Genomic DNA, 14,237 nt, shown 5'->3' with positions numbered 1-14,237 from the left:
GAAGCTGAATACAAATGGATATAAACAAAAATGACACCATCTAATCTGTTGTCATTGTTCAATGTAGGAGAAATGCAAAAACTAAAGTTTGCACCGAGCCACGTAAGCACATACTAAGTCCCGTTGACTTCAGATAGGGTCACCATTTTCCAGAGGACTTAAGTGTGAATAAAATTAAACACATGCTTAAGTACTTTAATAAACTGTAGCCATAGAGAAAATAAAATATAATTTTAAAAACAGTTTCAATTTTGATCATCTATGGTGATATTATGTTACAAGTAACTTAAATCAATATTTTAGATATATGATTTTCACACTGACAAGTCGTCCCTTTATGTGTAATACAGTGGTTCCTTTACATGATATGTGTCCATTTAAATATAATACTGTAGTTGCTTCTTTGTGCGTCCAGCTGTATGCTGAACTAACGGTGTTCAGTACACCTACATACTGTTTAATTTCCTATCCCTTTTATTTAGAAGACACACAGACAGTAGCAACATATTTAACTTTCATTCTCCTGTTAATCTTTTCTTCTGTGAATATAATAGAGTCCTGTACAAACCAAAATATTTTGTTCTCTTCAAGCGTTTTTTATCTGTATAATGCAAAAGGATGTTGCTGTTTCTTTAAAAAAAAACCTGTTGACGTTAATAATGCTTTAGGCCGACAGATTGATATGCACCTAGCTAGGAGCAACGTGACCTAGCAAAACACTTCAATGTTAATAAGACATAAAGTCATACCATTTATCATCTAGCACAGAGGGCACACAAATTATAGAACAGCTTGCTAGGTTGTATCAGAGTCTGATTAGTTTGTTTTTGTCGTAGTTACAGAGCAGATAGCTTTGAAACCTTCCTGTGTTCTACTGCGACAGAAGAATGTTCATGTCATGACGACCTGACTGAATGTTCAGTTGCGCACTGCTCTGACTCAGAAGCCTTAAGTGCTCCGAACCTATACTCAAAGCAGCAGATTCTCCTAAATCAAAGGAAGGCAAAGTCCATGAAGAAAGTCACTAGCAGTTACTACAGGTGTAAATCCTCCAGGATTGCAGTCAAAATGTGAAAATTTGGGATTAACTCACCGAATGTAGTCAGGGAGCATAACTTTCTTTAAGGTAAAGTGTATTTTGCTATGTGCAAACTTATTTATTTTTATCTGTATCAGTAACATTTTCATGATGAGAATTTTGTGATGCTAAAAGAATGCCAGCAAAACATGAATATTACCACTATTCTTCTTCTTCTTCACACTTCTGCCTCATTTTATGTTATTAATAGCATTTTAAAATGCTGTAACTGAAAGAGTTTAAAAATGATCAACTTCTCAGGGTTTTTTTTCCTTTTGGCTTTATGCATTTGTCTGCAGTATGTGTATCCTCTGTATTGTCAATCAATTTCTCCTATTGGGTGAGTGGCTCTTTCCCACAGAAACAGGGAGATATTTAAATTAAACTAAAAATGATTATTTTAAACCTATAAAAGTTGGATTTAAATAGGGATCTTGGAAAACTGCCCCTAAAACTACTCAACTTGTTTGTGAAATGGATGAGATTTTATCTTAGTGGTGTCCCTTTAACCAAGGATGCATTGTTCTAAACACTGTGATTACATGGTTTTTTTCTGATTTAGTGCAGTTTTAAAGTAAATTATAAATAGAAATGATCACATAAATGAATCAATGCCTTGAGGGTGGATACTATCTTGCAATGAAATAACCATATCTAGAGATTTATTTACTACTTATTATAATTGTTCAGCAGCTTCATCACAAACAGGATCAAAGAGCCTTTAGACTCCCTTCTGCTCAAACTTTTAATATGTATTTAGTCTTCTCTGTGTAGGACTGTATAAAAGTGTGGCCCAGATTTGCCATAGGAGGGCGGCCTTGGGACAGGAAATCTTTGAAGATCTCCACATGGAGTTCTTGTAGCATTCCATTTGGGGGGAACAGGATTTGACCTCTGTTCTGGTGGATCCTGGGGATCCATGGAAGCTGAGGGACAACCACACAGAGATCCTCTGTCTCCACACTGGTTTTGGACCCAGGAAGGACTCTCACAATCCAGTCCCTGTCAGCATGGTTCTGTGGAACAAATGTGTAAGCAGCACTCGGCAGGAAAGTTAATATATCCCAGGCTGCATGTCCTTTTCCTAAGCATTTCCATGGGACTGGATGGGGGACAATGTGCACCCCAAGTTTGCCCAATTCTCTGTGGCTTGCCCGGTCACCAGGACCTCCTTGTAGTCATTTCACCTTTGAAGTACCTCTGTGAAACCCGAATAGTTATGTTTGGGGCAGTACTTGGAGGCAGCTGAGCCCCTCTTTTACCCATGAACAAGAAGTTCCATGCACATAGAGTCTACTACATGCGTGGAGCTGGGAAAGGGTATGATCTGGGCCAGTATTATCATGGGAACATTTTCCACTGGGATCCCACCTACTACTTCAGCCATCCTCCCCTAGCCCTGATTTGCTCCTTCCTGATGCTTAACAAGCTCAATGTGTTTTATGCATGTAAATCTTTTTAAGGGAGTTTGAAGGTGGTCTCTGAAAGAGCTGCTTTAATCAAAAGCCAGAAGCCGATTGATCAAAGCAACACCGAAAAGCCGAACTAAGGGCAGAGCAGAGTTTTTTGACTGGCAGACAGGGTCAGGGATCCAGGCTGGGAGAGGAGTAAATGTCAATTGAACTACAGTGGAGACTGCTGATTATTGATTTTTCCCTCCAGAGTAACACCTGCAAAGTTTATGAGATCCTGCAGGAAAATCAAATCTGCATTAGAATACAGTGTTTCCTGCAGGGAAGAATGCTAAAGTATCTACAGGATGCATGCTATTGCCTAAATGTATTTATTGCCATATCATATATTAGGCTTAGTCTGCAGTATTTTTGCAATGCTGGACTGTTATCCAGCTCTACATAAGCTTTGCAAGAAGTGGGTCCTAGGCCTGCTGCTGGATTAGCAAGAAATTAAAGAGTGGCTATACACTGTCTTCTAAACAAAAAAATCCTTAAACCAAAGTTAGGGCTGAGAGCAGGTTTCCAATGAAAACTAACAATATTGTTAGAAGGTTATAGTTAACAAACAGAAACTATATACCCAAACATCAATAAATGTTCAGTTAAGGTTTCCCTAATATCTTTTTACAGTTCTAGATCTTCCTCCTCTATTCTATACCTCCTTTCAAATTATGCATCACCTTATTTAAAGAGTCTTGTAACTGCTCTGAGAACCACTGTCAAGACTCTCATAATTTAGGCATAGCTGATGAGCTTCCCACTTCTGTGATATGTAAAATGTAGGATTTAGAGTGGTTATATTCTCCATGAGCATGGTTCTTCTGGAGATTATAACTTCCACAAAGTCAGCAGAGTTTACATCTTTTCCCAGACATCTAAAATAAATTAAGCCCCGCTGTCAAAGTTCCCAGTATGGATTTTTGAATCATTCTTATATTTAAATGAAAGTAGTTTAATACATGAGATCTCAATAAAGATTTATGATTAAGATCCATTTGAACTTTGTATGGCAAGATTTAGTACAAACTAGAAGAGGTAAAAAACGACCGTTTTTTTTTCAAAACTGAATAAATATAGAAATATCCAAATGTCATAACTAAAAATGGGTTGTGTTTCTGGCTTCAAATTTTTCAAATAAATTCAGCTCTGGCTTGGGTCTAGGCATGAGAAACTTCAAACTGAAAGCAGTTTTTTCTTTATAACGTAAGTTTTTAAAAGGGACAAAACTAAGTCTTAAAAGGGGAACTGTCTTTCATGCTTAACTAATGAAAGGAGTCTGGTTGTAAACTGGAGTTCTCTGGTTCTGCATAGAAGTAGAACACCACAAGTTGTGGCTTTGCAAATTTCTCCATACTGAACTGCTAATAATGCCTTAGGCCTGATCTCCAAAACCAATAAATGATTTCCTTTCATTAATTTATTGCTTGTTGGATTTGTGCCATATCTTAGCTGAGCTTTCTATATTGGTTATTTGTAAAGCTCGTCAGGAAATGGTGGTTTGTAGAAAATTTAGATGAAAATGAAAAATTTTTCATTTTTGTCAGAACTTCCTGCAGGAGTTTTGCAAGTTAAAAAAATTAGCCCTCTCAAAAAACCTGATTTTTGATCTCCAAAATTCGGCGGAAATGTTCTAATCAGTTCTACTGTAGATGTTCCTGGCCCTTTACAAGCAATTAAAAACACACCCTAGAGTACTACAGTGAATGACAACTAGTGAAACTTCCTTTTCTCTGAAGAGAACTAGTATGGTTTTGTACATGGCTGTAGTATTTCTAGTCATATGAATGTAATTTTATCATCACTCAATCTTTAATATAAAATTTGTTAAATCAACATACTTATACAGCTCCGACCAGAATTTTGCTTAACAACCAAAATCTAGTTATGTTTTTTCCAGCTCCCTTTAGCCCAGTGGTTCGGGAACTCATCTGGGAGGTGTGAGACCTTGGTACAATTCCCCCCTCTGCCTGATGAGGAGAAGGGATTTGAATATGAGTTTCCCACTTTCAGGTGAATTCTCTGTCCATTGGACCACAGAGTCATTCTCTCTCTTGCCCACTGCATATTTAATTACTTACAATACAGTGGAACAGCTTCAACAAGAGAGATTCCCACATCAGACTATCCCATAATCCAGGCACTCACCCTGAGAAATGAGAAACCCAAGTTCAAATCCCTTCTCATCAGACAGAGGGGGGAATTGAACTGTGGTCTCTTACTTCCTCAGGGATTGTCATATCCAGTGAGCTAATGGTTATAGGGTATTCACTTTTCTCCCTTTCCCCAGTGAGAAGACAACTGCACAGACCACAGATGCAGTCACATTTCTTCAGATTCCCTGTTGGTGGGTTGACAGCAGAGATAATGTGCACAGAGCACTAGTCTCTACAGTCCTGGTTACCTTCCCGACCCAAAAATCTTTCTTCTACAAAGCTTTCTCTTCCAAGCTCCAAGAAAAATGGGATGGTACTATGGGAGCAGTACACCTCCCTTTCTACAAAAGCCAAGCTATCTCTGCATGTGTCTTGGCATTTCCAACTCTCATGAGCGTAGGTGTCTTTTTAAAGCTCCAGGTCCTGAATTTATATGAATACATGAAATGCTCAGCTTATTAAATAGATAAATAAAAAGTAAACTAGCCCCTTGAGTTTCAGAGAAAAACTTTAAAATGCATAAAGGTGCCAAGACAAGAAGACAAAAAAAAAAAAAGAACCCAACATTTATTATGTTTAAAATCTCATGATTTTGAAGTCCTTCTCATGATTTTGGGGGGAGGCCTGACTTATGATTTTTGAATGGTTAGAGATCCCAGTAATGTTGTCTGGTTCCCTCCATGTGCGGATATTGGGGGCTACAATCTGTTTTTGAATATTATTTTGAAATACTTGTCATTTAGGATTTGCATTGTTGTCATAGCGATAGCTGTACCATTTTTGTTCAGCAATAGTTCCTGGGTCCTTGCTGCTTTAATCACTGGTTTGCTTTCACTAGTCATTTCATATGTCTACCTCAGCCATTTGTTAAGACTAATGAACAGTAAAAAACCATGGGAGGGAGGATGGAAAACCAGCGAATGGGAGAGACTGGAAAAACAGCAAAAACTGTGGGGAAAGTGGGAAAGTAGAAAGTGCTAGAAGATAAAGACTGCTTTTACTTGGTTGTCCTGGGACCTATGGGCCTGTTAGAATCAAAAAGCTCATGCACATATTCCTGTCCAAGAGATCCACTATTTGTGGTAACACATTTTTGAACCTAATCGTCCCAAAATATAATTAATGCATTTGTTCATAAATGCATAGTTTAAGGCCATAAGGGACAATTAGATCATCTACTCTGATGTCCTGTATAGCACAGGTCGTTAAATTTCACTGTTACCCCTGTATTGAGCCCAATCACTTATGTTGCACTAAAGCACACCTTCCAGAAAGGCATCCAGTGTTAGTGTGATGACTCACCCAGAGTTAGTTTGAAGATCTCCACCGCTAATACTTTTAGGACTCGTGAGTGCAAGTAATCTAGTCCTGCTGATTTAAAAAAGTTTATCCCTAGTAGATGCTGTTTAGCAACCTCTTAGTTACTAATGGACTCATCATCCTCATGTGATATGAACACATCATCCTGTTTCTTTCAAAACACAGAATAAATATTTATTGAACACTTCTGCATTTTCTACCACTATTACGATTTTACAATCTCCGTCTACTAATGGGCCTATACCATTGTTAGGATGTCTTTTGTTTCTAATATACTTAAAACCTCCTTCTTATTGTCCTTAGCCCTGCTACACATAATTTTTCCCTGATGTCTTTAGCTTCCCTTATCAATTTTGTGTAGTTCATAATTTCTAATGTATATTGATTGTTGTCTCCTTCCCAGTAATAGATGCATTCACTGTACTAGATGAATTCTACTAAATATACATTCCTTGTTCCAGTCCTGGCACTGCACCTTCTTTCCTAAAGTGCCCATTCCAAGATCTTCAAATAGAAATAGTAGTAATAGTAGTAATGTAAATATTTACGATGTGGTAGTGCATGATGGTAAAATTGGAGCCCCATAATGCTGGGTGCTGTACAAACCTGTAGCCAATTGCTATATAAGTTTGCACTTTGGTTCCTCTTTGGTTGATCTTACTAAACATGGGAGTTCTAGCTGAATCCTCTTGCTATGGGTACTTTGGCTAGATCTTCTTTTGTTATAGTTTTCCCTCTATTCTACCATGATCTATCCCTGTGATGGCTTCCTGGCTGGAGAAAGGGCCACTGCAGAGTGGCTTCCTTTTTTAAAGTCTGGGTAGGGAAAGACCAAACCTGGCTTTCTAACTTGACCTTGAGTCTCTTCTCTGATACATGAGAATAGTAATCCTTAGCCAGAGTGGCCATCCTTCTCCTTCCATATCACACAAACTCCCCTTGCTGTAGGAATTTTGATTATTCCTTTGTTGGAGGTTGAGTGCTGATCTCTCTGGATTCACATAGACCTCTTGCTACCACTTTCCATTTTTCGGATGGCTCTTCTCTTGTTTTCCGTGTCAGTTATTTTTACACATGCAAGGCATGTCTGAGAAATCCCATTATATTGCCCTAAGTTGCTTTGTTGGAGGCAATATCTATTGCTCTGGAGCTGATGTGTCTCAGTGTGGTCCTAGTCTCCTTTTTTATCATGGATTTAAGCAGTAGTGGATGGTATTTTTCCTCTGTATCCTCTCCATGGTGACTGACAATGTGATAGGGAGTTTTGCTTTGATTTATCAGAAGCCAGGATATTGGGCTATCCTGCGACTGCGCTGGCCCACTCAGTTGATCTGGTCACTGTCTCCGATTGTTGCTTGGAATTTCACAGGCATTTGAAACTTCTGCCTGTACCTCCCCTTATAGCCGAGGGAGAGAGACATAAATCTGGGCTGGGAATGCCACATCCAGTGGAACAGCAAAATGGGGCTCAATGTGTTTGCTGTCTGCAGTCAGCATCTGACAATGCAGGTACCACATTCTGGGTGGGTGGGGTTCAGCCTCCCAAGTTTAAAAAAAATGGCTGGTCTTGTTGGTTGGAAGAGATGTCAACCATCTTCCTGCTAGTAAGAAACAACTCTTCCATAGCTTGTTTGTACTGGCATTAAAATCCCTTGCTCAAGTAGCTTGGAGAATTGATGGAGGGCTCTCTCCGCTGAAACGGCAGGGTTAGTGTCGGCATGAAAGCTTCTGCAACAATGTTTGATGTTGTGAAGTGGGTATAAAAGCAAGCACACCCCTTCTTTCAATAGCTTACACAGTTTGCTCAAAGTCCTGAATTTAGAACGGCATTAGACCAAACAGCGGTCAAGGACTGTCCAGCTCTATTCACCGTCACCCACAAAACGTTGCAGCGAAATCCAGGGTCAAACTCCTGTGGAACAGAGCCTTGCAATTAATAAAATTAGTGTGCTGGAGGAAAAAAATTATGCTTGTTTTACAAAGTGCTGCAAGACCTGCAAATTGCATGACTGGTTCAAATGCCAGACACCATTGTATAGGGTGAGTGGTATAAGCTTTCACAGTGTATGTTGTCTGGGATTTGGGTCTGGGTTCCAGGGAACCCCAAAGAGTATGTGATCAAGGCTCTGTTTCTAAACTGCATTTGAGGAGGAAGATATTCAGAGGCTTATTGGTAGCATGCTGTGGACAGTAATCTTACTAGTATTGACACGGCTCAGTTGACCAGTTACAGGGCTGAGGGTCTGGAGACTTGAGTTCTAGTCCTGCCATTGTCCTGCTGTGTCACCTTGCGCATGTCATTTCACCTTTTCTGAGCTCTCACTTTCACCCTTTGTAAAAAGGAGTTAGGTTTACAAAGGAGTGTAAACAGGGTCTGAATGAGCCCTCCCCTGCCAAGCTGCCTGCGGGAGGGAAACAGTGTCAGGGCCAGACTGTATTTGCATGAGCACTCCCGCCTGGCTTAGATGCTCAGTATGAGGCGACTGCTTTGCCCAAATGATCCCTTTGGCTGATGTTGGGTTACAAATCACTCTAGTGATAAATGCAGGGGTAACTAAATGTTGTTCTCATTATTGTATGAACAAAAGGCAGCAGAACTGTGCTTAGCCTGTTATGATGGAAGGGTCACTATCATCTGAACAAACTGGCTAAGCAAAGGGCTCGGATGCCAGAGCCCTGTGAAGACTGATGGGGGTGGGGACAGGTATTCTTGCCTGGAAGTGTGGGCTCTGCCTACGACTCTTAGCATGATTTAACCTCCTCTCCACACTATTCAAAGATAGAGCTAATTCAGATTTCATTAGGAGTTTTTTGGTTTAACTGCTTGCTAGAGCTGAAATGATCTACTGCAGGACAGCACTCCTACCCAGCTTCAGTACTGAGGTTCACCCACTAAGAGCTGAAATCACTGAGAGCTGAGAATCAGAGAGCAGGGTGGAACCTCAAGAGACTGACCCACAGAGGTCATAATGGAGAAGCAGCTAGTAGCAGAAGGTGACGGCATGCAGCGGAGCGGCTGGCAGGGCAGCTAGTGGAGCAACGAGCAGCCACCAGAGCAGCTGACAAAGCGGCAGGCAGGGCGGCCAGTGGAGTGGCAAGGGTGCGGCAATGATGGCTGCCGAGACAAGCAAGGTGCCTTCTTTCTCTCCTTCCCTCCCCAGCCACAGTGGGAGGTGACTTTGCTCAGATGCACCCCTGAACTCTGGGTCATCACTGACAAATGACAACTACTGTGAGTGGGGTGTGGGGGAGAAAGAAAGGAGAGGCAAAGGACACTACCCCATGTACTCTGGGATGGTCTTCTTTCTACACTCAAACTCTGTGCTTGCGAATGGGGAAGTATCGCCTTTTGGAGGCATCCAAGGGGGTGGCATATAATTTCCCAGGTGCCTGGTTGGGGGCTCAAGCCGGTTTTATGTTGTATTGTTGAAAGGAACCTCTAGATGTTGAACCTGGCCCTTGTTACTACCATCTCCAACTGGCAGAAGGGTTACAGCAGGATAAGGATCACTATCTAATATGTGGGTTCTTCTTCGAGTAATGTCCCTGTGGATGCTCCACTTTAGGTGTCGGCGCATCCTTGCATTGTCGATCAGAGATTTTTGCTAGAAGTGCTCGTCTGGGTCGTGCATGCGCCATGGCTGTCTCACGGCACCATTGGCACTCTTTTCAGCACACACGTGATCCGAGCTCCTCAATTCCTTCTCAACCGTTCGTAGTCTGAGACGGAGACTCTAGTGGTTCCTCACAGCTCATCTAAATATCCTTACAGTTAGTTATTCGTAGATAGTTTTTCCCTCAGTTTTTAACTTAGTTTAACCCATATTACCTGTTAAAAAAAATTTTTTTCTTTTAAACTTACCTTAGAATAATCAGTGTTCTTCCTTCACCAAAGTGGTGCGACATGCCAGGCTCTCCTGGTTTCAAAAGATGCGTCCCATGTCTGACGGGCATTCTGTGTGCATTAAGTGTCTAAGAGAGGGACATATAGCGCAAAAATGCTCCTACTACAAAAATCTAAACTCTAGAGCCAGATGGGATAGAGATCTATGACTCAAATTACTACTAATGGAAAGATCTCTCAGACCTACCTCTGACCGGGCCAAGAGAAATCGGTCTCTCAGGACAAGACCATTAGGAAAAGACACTTGACTCCGCCTGACATCGGTCACAAAAAGAAGAAATCACCAACCCAAACAGCTAAACAAATTTGTACCAAAGAGGCTACAGGTCCCTCGGGTATTGTCTAGTACGGTGTCAAAACAGCCTTCACGCATCGGTATGAAGCAAAAGGAAAAACTTGAACATCCTTACTCATGTACGGTACCATCAAAGTTAATGGTCTGTAAAATGGTGAAAAGTCTCTGAGTGTCTCTGAGGCCCCATCCTAAATTTATTCCCAGGGTCACGTCATCTTTCCACTTGAATTAATCTACCCATTTACCCATATTTTACCCAAAACCCCACACTAACATACTGGATGCTCTCCTCCATATCTTAGATGTGAGATGGGCTTTAGTGTTTTACCTTGATAGAACAAAATCATTTAGATCATCCCCTAAAATGTTTGTATCTTTTGTGGATTGATGCAAAGGAACAGCCATATCCACACAAAGACTCTTGAAGTGGATTTCAGGTTGCATCCATGCATGTTATGAACAATAAGGTACTCTGCCACCACAAAGGATTAGAACACATTCCACAAGGGCAGCGTCTACATACACAGCCTTCCTAAGGAACGTACCGATTATGGAAATCTGCAAGACAACTACTTGGACTTCAACCCACACTTTTATCAGACATTATGCCATTGACCGAGCATCACAGTTAGATACAGTGGTTGGTCTCTCAGTACTCTCCTCCATATAACCTCTGAACGCCGAAGTCCCTTCAACCATCTAGGGATACTGCTTGAGAGTCACCTAAAGTGGAGCACCCACAAGGACACTATTTGAAGAAGAAGAGAGGGTGACTCCCTTTGTGCAGTAACTGAGGTTCTTCAAGATGTGTGTCCTTGTGGGTGCTTCACTACCCACTCTCCTCCCCTCTACTTCAGAGTCAAATCTTTAGGCTTCATGGCAGAGGAGGAACAAAGGAGGTCAAGTCATGCGTGCACTGAAAAGTGCACCAACTGCTCAGCAAGACAACCATGGCGCATGTGTGACCCAGATGAGTACTGCTAGCAAAAATCACCGATCGACGCGAGGATGCGCCGACACTTAAAGTGGAGCACCCACAGGGACACACATCTTGAAGAACCTCAGTTATTGCACAGTGTGAGTAACCCTCTCTTCATATGGCCCCCATCACCAGAACATCTTAGCTATTAGAAGTATTATTATTTATTATATATATTTGAAAATCTCCTCATTCTGGCCATAATCAATAGACTACTTTTACTACTAAATATTAATATTAACCAATGCAATATTAGAAATAGCTCACTTTTTAAAATGGTCCTTCCCATTTTTTGCATTGAAACCTATTGACTATTATAAAAGATTAGAGCCACCAATTAAGACCACGTGTCCTAATTTTCATATTTAGTATGTGAGATACTAAGAAAGGACAAGGGTCCTTCCTTAGGAATTAAATTGTCTGGTACCATACAGTAATGTTTTGGGCTTGGATGGAATTTGAGTGGTCTGAAAGTTCTTTCAGAAATACTCAAGCTAAAAATCATTTTTAATGGAGAAAAACAATGCTTGATTCTTTTCTCACTTATATCAGTTTTACTTTGATATAACTCATTGACTTTTTTGAGTTAGACCCGATTTACACAAGTATAAATGAGAGGAGAATTAGACCCATCAATGCCAAAAAGTTAAAATAGCTTCACTTTCCCTGATTACTTAGTTTACTTATATCCGTGAGGGTGGATTCTGTAGTATTCACAGCCCTGGAGATGGAATTTCTGCTCCTTCCATGGGCTATGAAAATGCTGAGCATGCATTTTTACATTCCATTTAAGAATGCACATATTTCTAGTCCAAAGAAAGAGAAGATAATACAGAACAGGTATTTTTTTGAATCAGGCGGAGTTTATAAACTGGAAGAACCTTGAAAGTTTCCCCATAGAATGTGTTCCCACTTATAAGAAGTAGATACAAATAGCTCTGAAGCATAAGATGTTGTGAAAACATAAAAGGCAGGTGAAATTATGTCCTTAAAAACAAACAGAAGAACGGTCTTACTGTGTCAGACCAATGGTCTATCTAGCTTAGTATCTCGTCTTTTGACAGTGGCCAATGTCAGGTGCATCAGAGGGTAACAGGTAATCATGAAGTGATCCGTCCCATTGGCCATTACCAGCCTCTGGTAAACAGCAATCCCTCCCTATCCCTAATAGCTATGAACTTATCTAGTTCTTTTTTGAACCCCGTTATAGTGTTGGCCTTCACAACATCCTCCGGCAAAGAGTTCCACAGGTTGACTGTGCGTTGTATGAAGAAATATTTTCTTTTGTTCATTTTAAACCTGCTGCCTGTTTAATTTAATTTGGTGACTCCTAGTTTTTGTGTTATGAGAAGGAGTAAATAACACTTCCTTATTTACTTTCTCCGCATCAATCACGATTTTATAGACCTCTATCATATCCCCCTTCAGTCATCTCTTTTCCAAGCTGAAAAGTCCAAGTCTTATTAATCTCTCCTTATATAGAAGCATACCCGTAATCATTTTAGTTGCCCTTTTCCAATTCCAATAAATCTTTTTTGAGATGGGGTGACCAGATCTGCACATTGTATTCAAGTTGTGGGCATACCGTAGATTTATAGAAGCAATATGATATTTTCTGTCTTATTATCTATCCCTTTCCTGATGATTCCCAACATTCTGTTAGCTTTTTTGACTGACGCTGCACATTGAGTGGATGTTTTCAGAGAGCTATCCACAATGACTCCAAGATCTCTTTCTTGAGTGTCAAAACAAAACATGGATATAAAGTCATACAGAGGTACAGACCCTTGTTACAGCAAACAGCCCTTGATTCCTCATGGTTTAAGGTGTTACTGGTGCAGATGTGCAACATTCCAGCATTGTGTTTTGAAATTTTCTCTACACATTACATTTCTAGGTCACTTTTGTACAGTGGGAGCTTTGTAAGAAAGTCAATTAAGGGATTTCATGTGAATTCAAAACTTTCTTGTGTTTTAAACAGGATTTCCAAGAGGTAAAAGAGTTTGCGAGTCCTTGGTCTATCTAGTCCTAGTGTTTCTGGAACAAAGCAATTCATCTCATTCTAATAATGCAGTATATGGGCAAGTTTAGTTTTATGCTCTCTCATTGTGCTGTCAGACATGTAGAGGCAGAAAATGGCCTCTGGGCAGCCCTCAACCTGAACAACAGGAGCCTGTCAGTGGGTGGGAATAAATTGAGCAGGCTCTGGTCCCTTAGGGTTAGATTGTGTTTCTGTTCTTAGCCCTCAATAAGGGGGCTGCATGTTTTTCTCTCAAAGGGGCACACTTTTCCCCTCTTTCCTTGCTTGCTTTGTGGGGGGAGGGGAGAATTAATTTACTGAAGTGCAGCTTACTTCCCCCAGCATGCCCAGCCAGCTCTGCCGAGGAGCATGTGGGTGGGAGGGCAGAGCCAAGGCTCCACCCACTCCCCAGCCTCTTTGAACTTACTCTTTGGGAGCAGCTTGCAGAGCAAATCCCTGAACTCAGGACAGGGCACAAAGGCAAGATCAAGGTAGTACTATCTCCCCCTGCATGGCCGCATTGGGGTTAGTCACAGATTTGCCCTTGCTGAGAAAGTGTCAAACCACTCCCACAGTAGTTAACGGCTCTCTATTACTCACTTCAGTGGGAGCAGGACTGAGCCCTATATCAATAACATTTTCCTAAGTGAACAGGATCAAGTACTATGGATCTTGCAATTAAATTTAATGGTCGCTTTGATTAGCTAAAGCCCTCCATAGAAAAATGTTTATAAAATGGATGATTGCTCAATGGGATTTAAATTCCCAGTGGTGGGTAAATGTTGGGAGCAAACAGGTTGACTGCATCTTTTTGCAAAAAAGAAAGGCATTTCTTATGCAGAATTGTGGGAATGCTACAATCGGTCATATAGCACTAAACTGGTGCCTGTCTTTTTGCCGTGAAAAAAGGTCCCTACCCAATAAAACTTAAAATCTCACCAGTGAATATCTTGGTTCTGAATGTGGGAAGCAGTTTCAGCACAGGAGCAAAGTGATAGCATTGTTGTTAGCAGGTGTTTTGTTATTTCCATGTT

At 40.8% G+C, this 14,237-nt stretch overlaps 1 protein-coding gene across 3 annotated transcripts in view; it reads left to right on the top strand.

Moving 5' to 3' along the window:
• The first annotated feature begins 1,004 nt into the window (after positions 1–1,004).
• The window catches only part of GREB1 (growth regulating estrogen receptor binding 1), a 93,284-nt gene continuing 80,051 nt past the window's right edge, over positions 1,005–14,237 (top strand). For all 3 annotated transcript variants that reach the window (XM_067544757.1, XM_067544756.1, XM_067544758.1), the window contains exon 1: positions 1,005–1,126. The gene's annotated coding sequence lies outside the window, so the exon portion shown is untranslated. The remainder of the gene's footprint in view (positions 1,127–14,237) is intronic.

Source organism: Emydura macquarii, unplaced genomic scaffold (assembly GCF_026122565.2).
Source record: "Emydura macquarii macquarii isolate MOO-44397 ecotype Brisbane River unplaced genomic scaffold, CSIRO-AGI_Emac_v2 contig_1027, whole genome shotgun sequence".
In the NCBI taxonomy this organism is placed as follows: domain Eukaryota; kingdom Metazoa; phylum Chordata; order Testudines; family Chelidae; genus Emydura; species Emydura macquarii.
The sequence above is the reverse complement of the archived record's forward strand: the minus strand, read 5'-3'. Positions and strand labels throughout refer to the sequence as shown.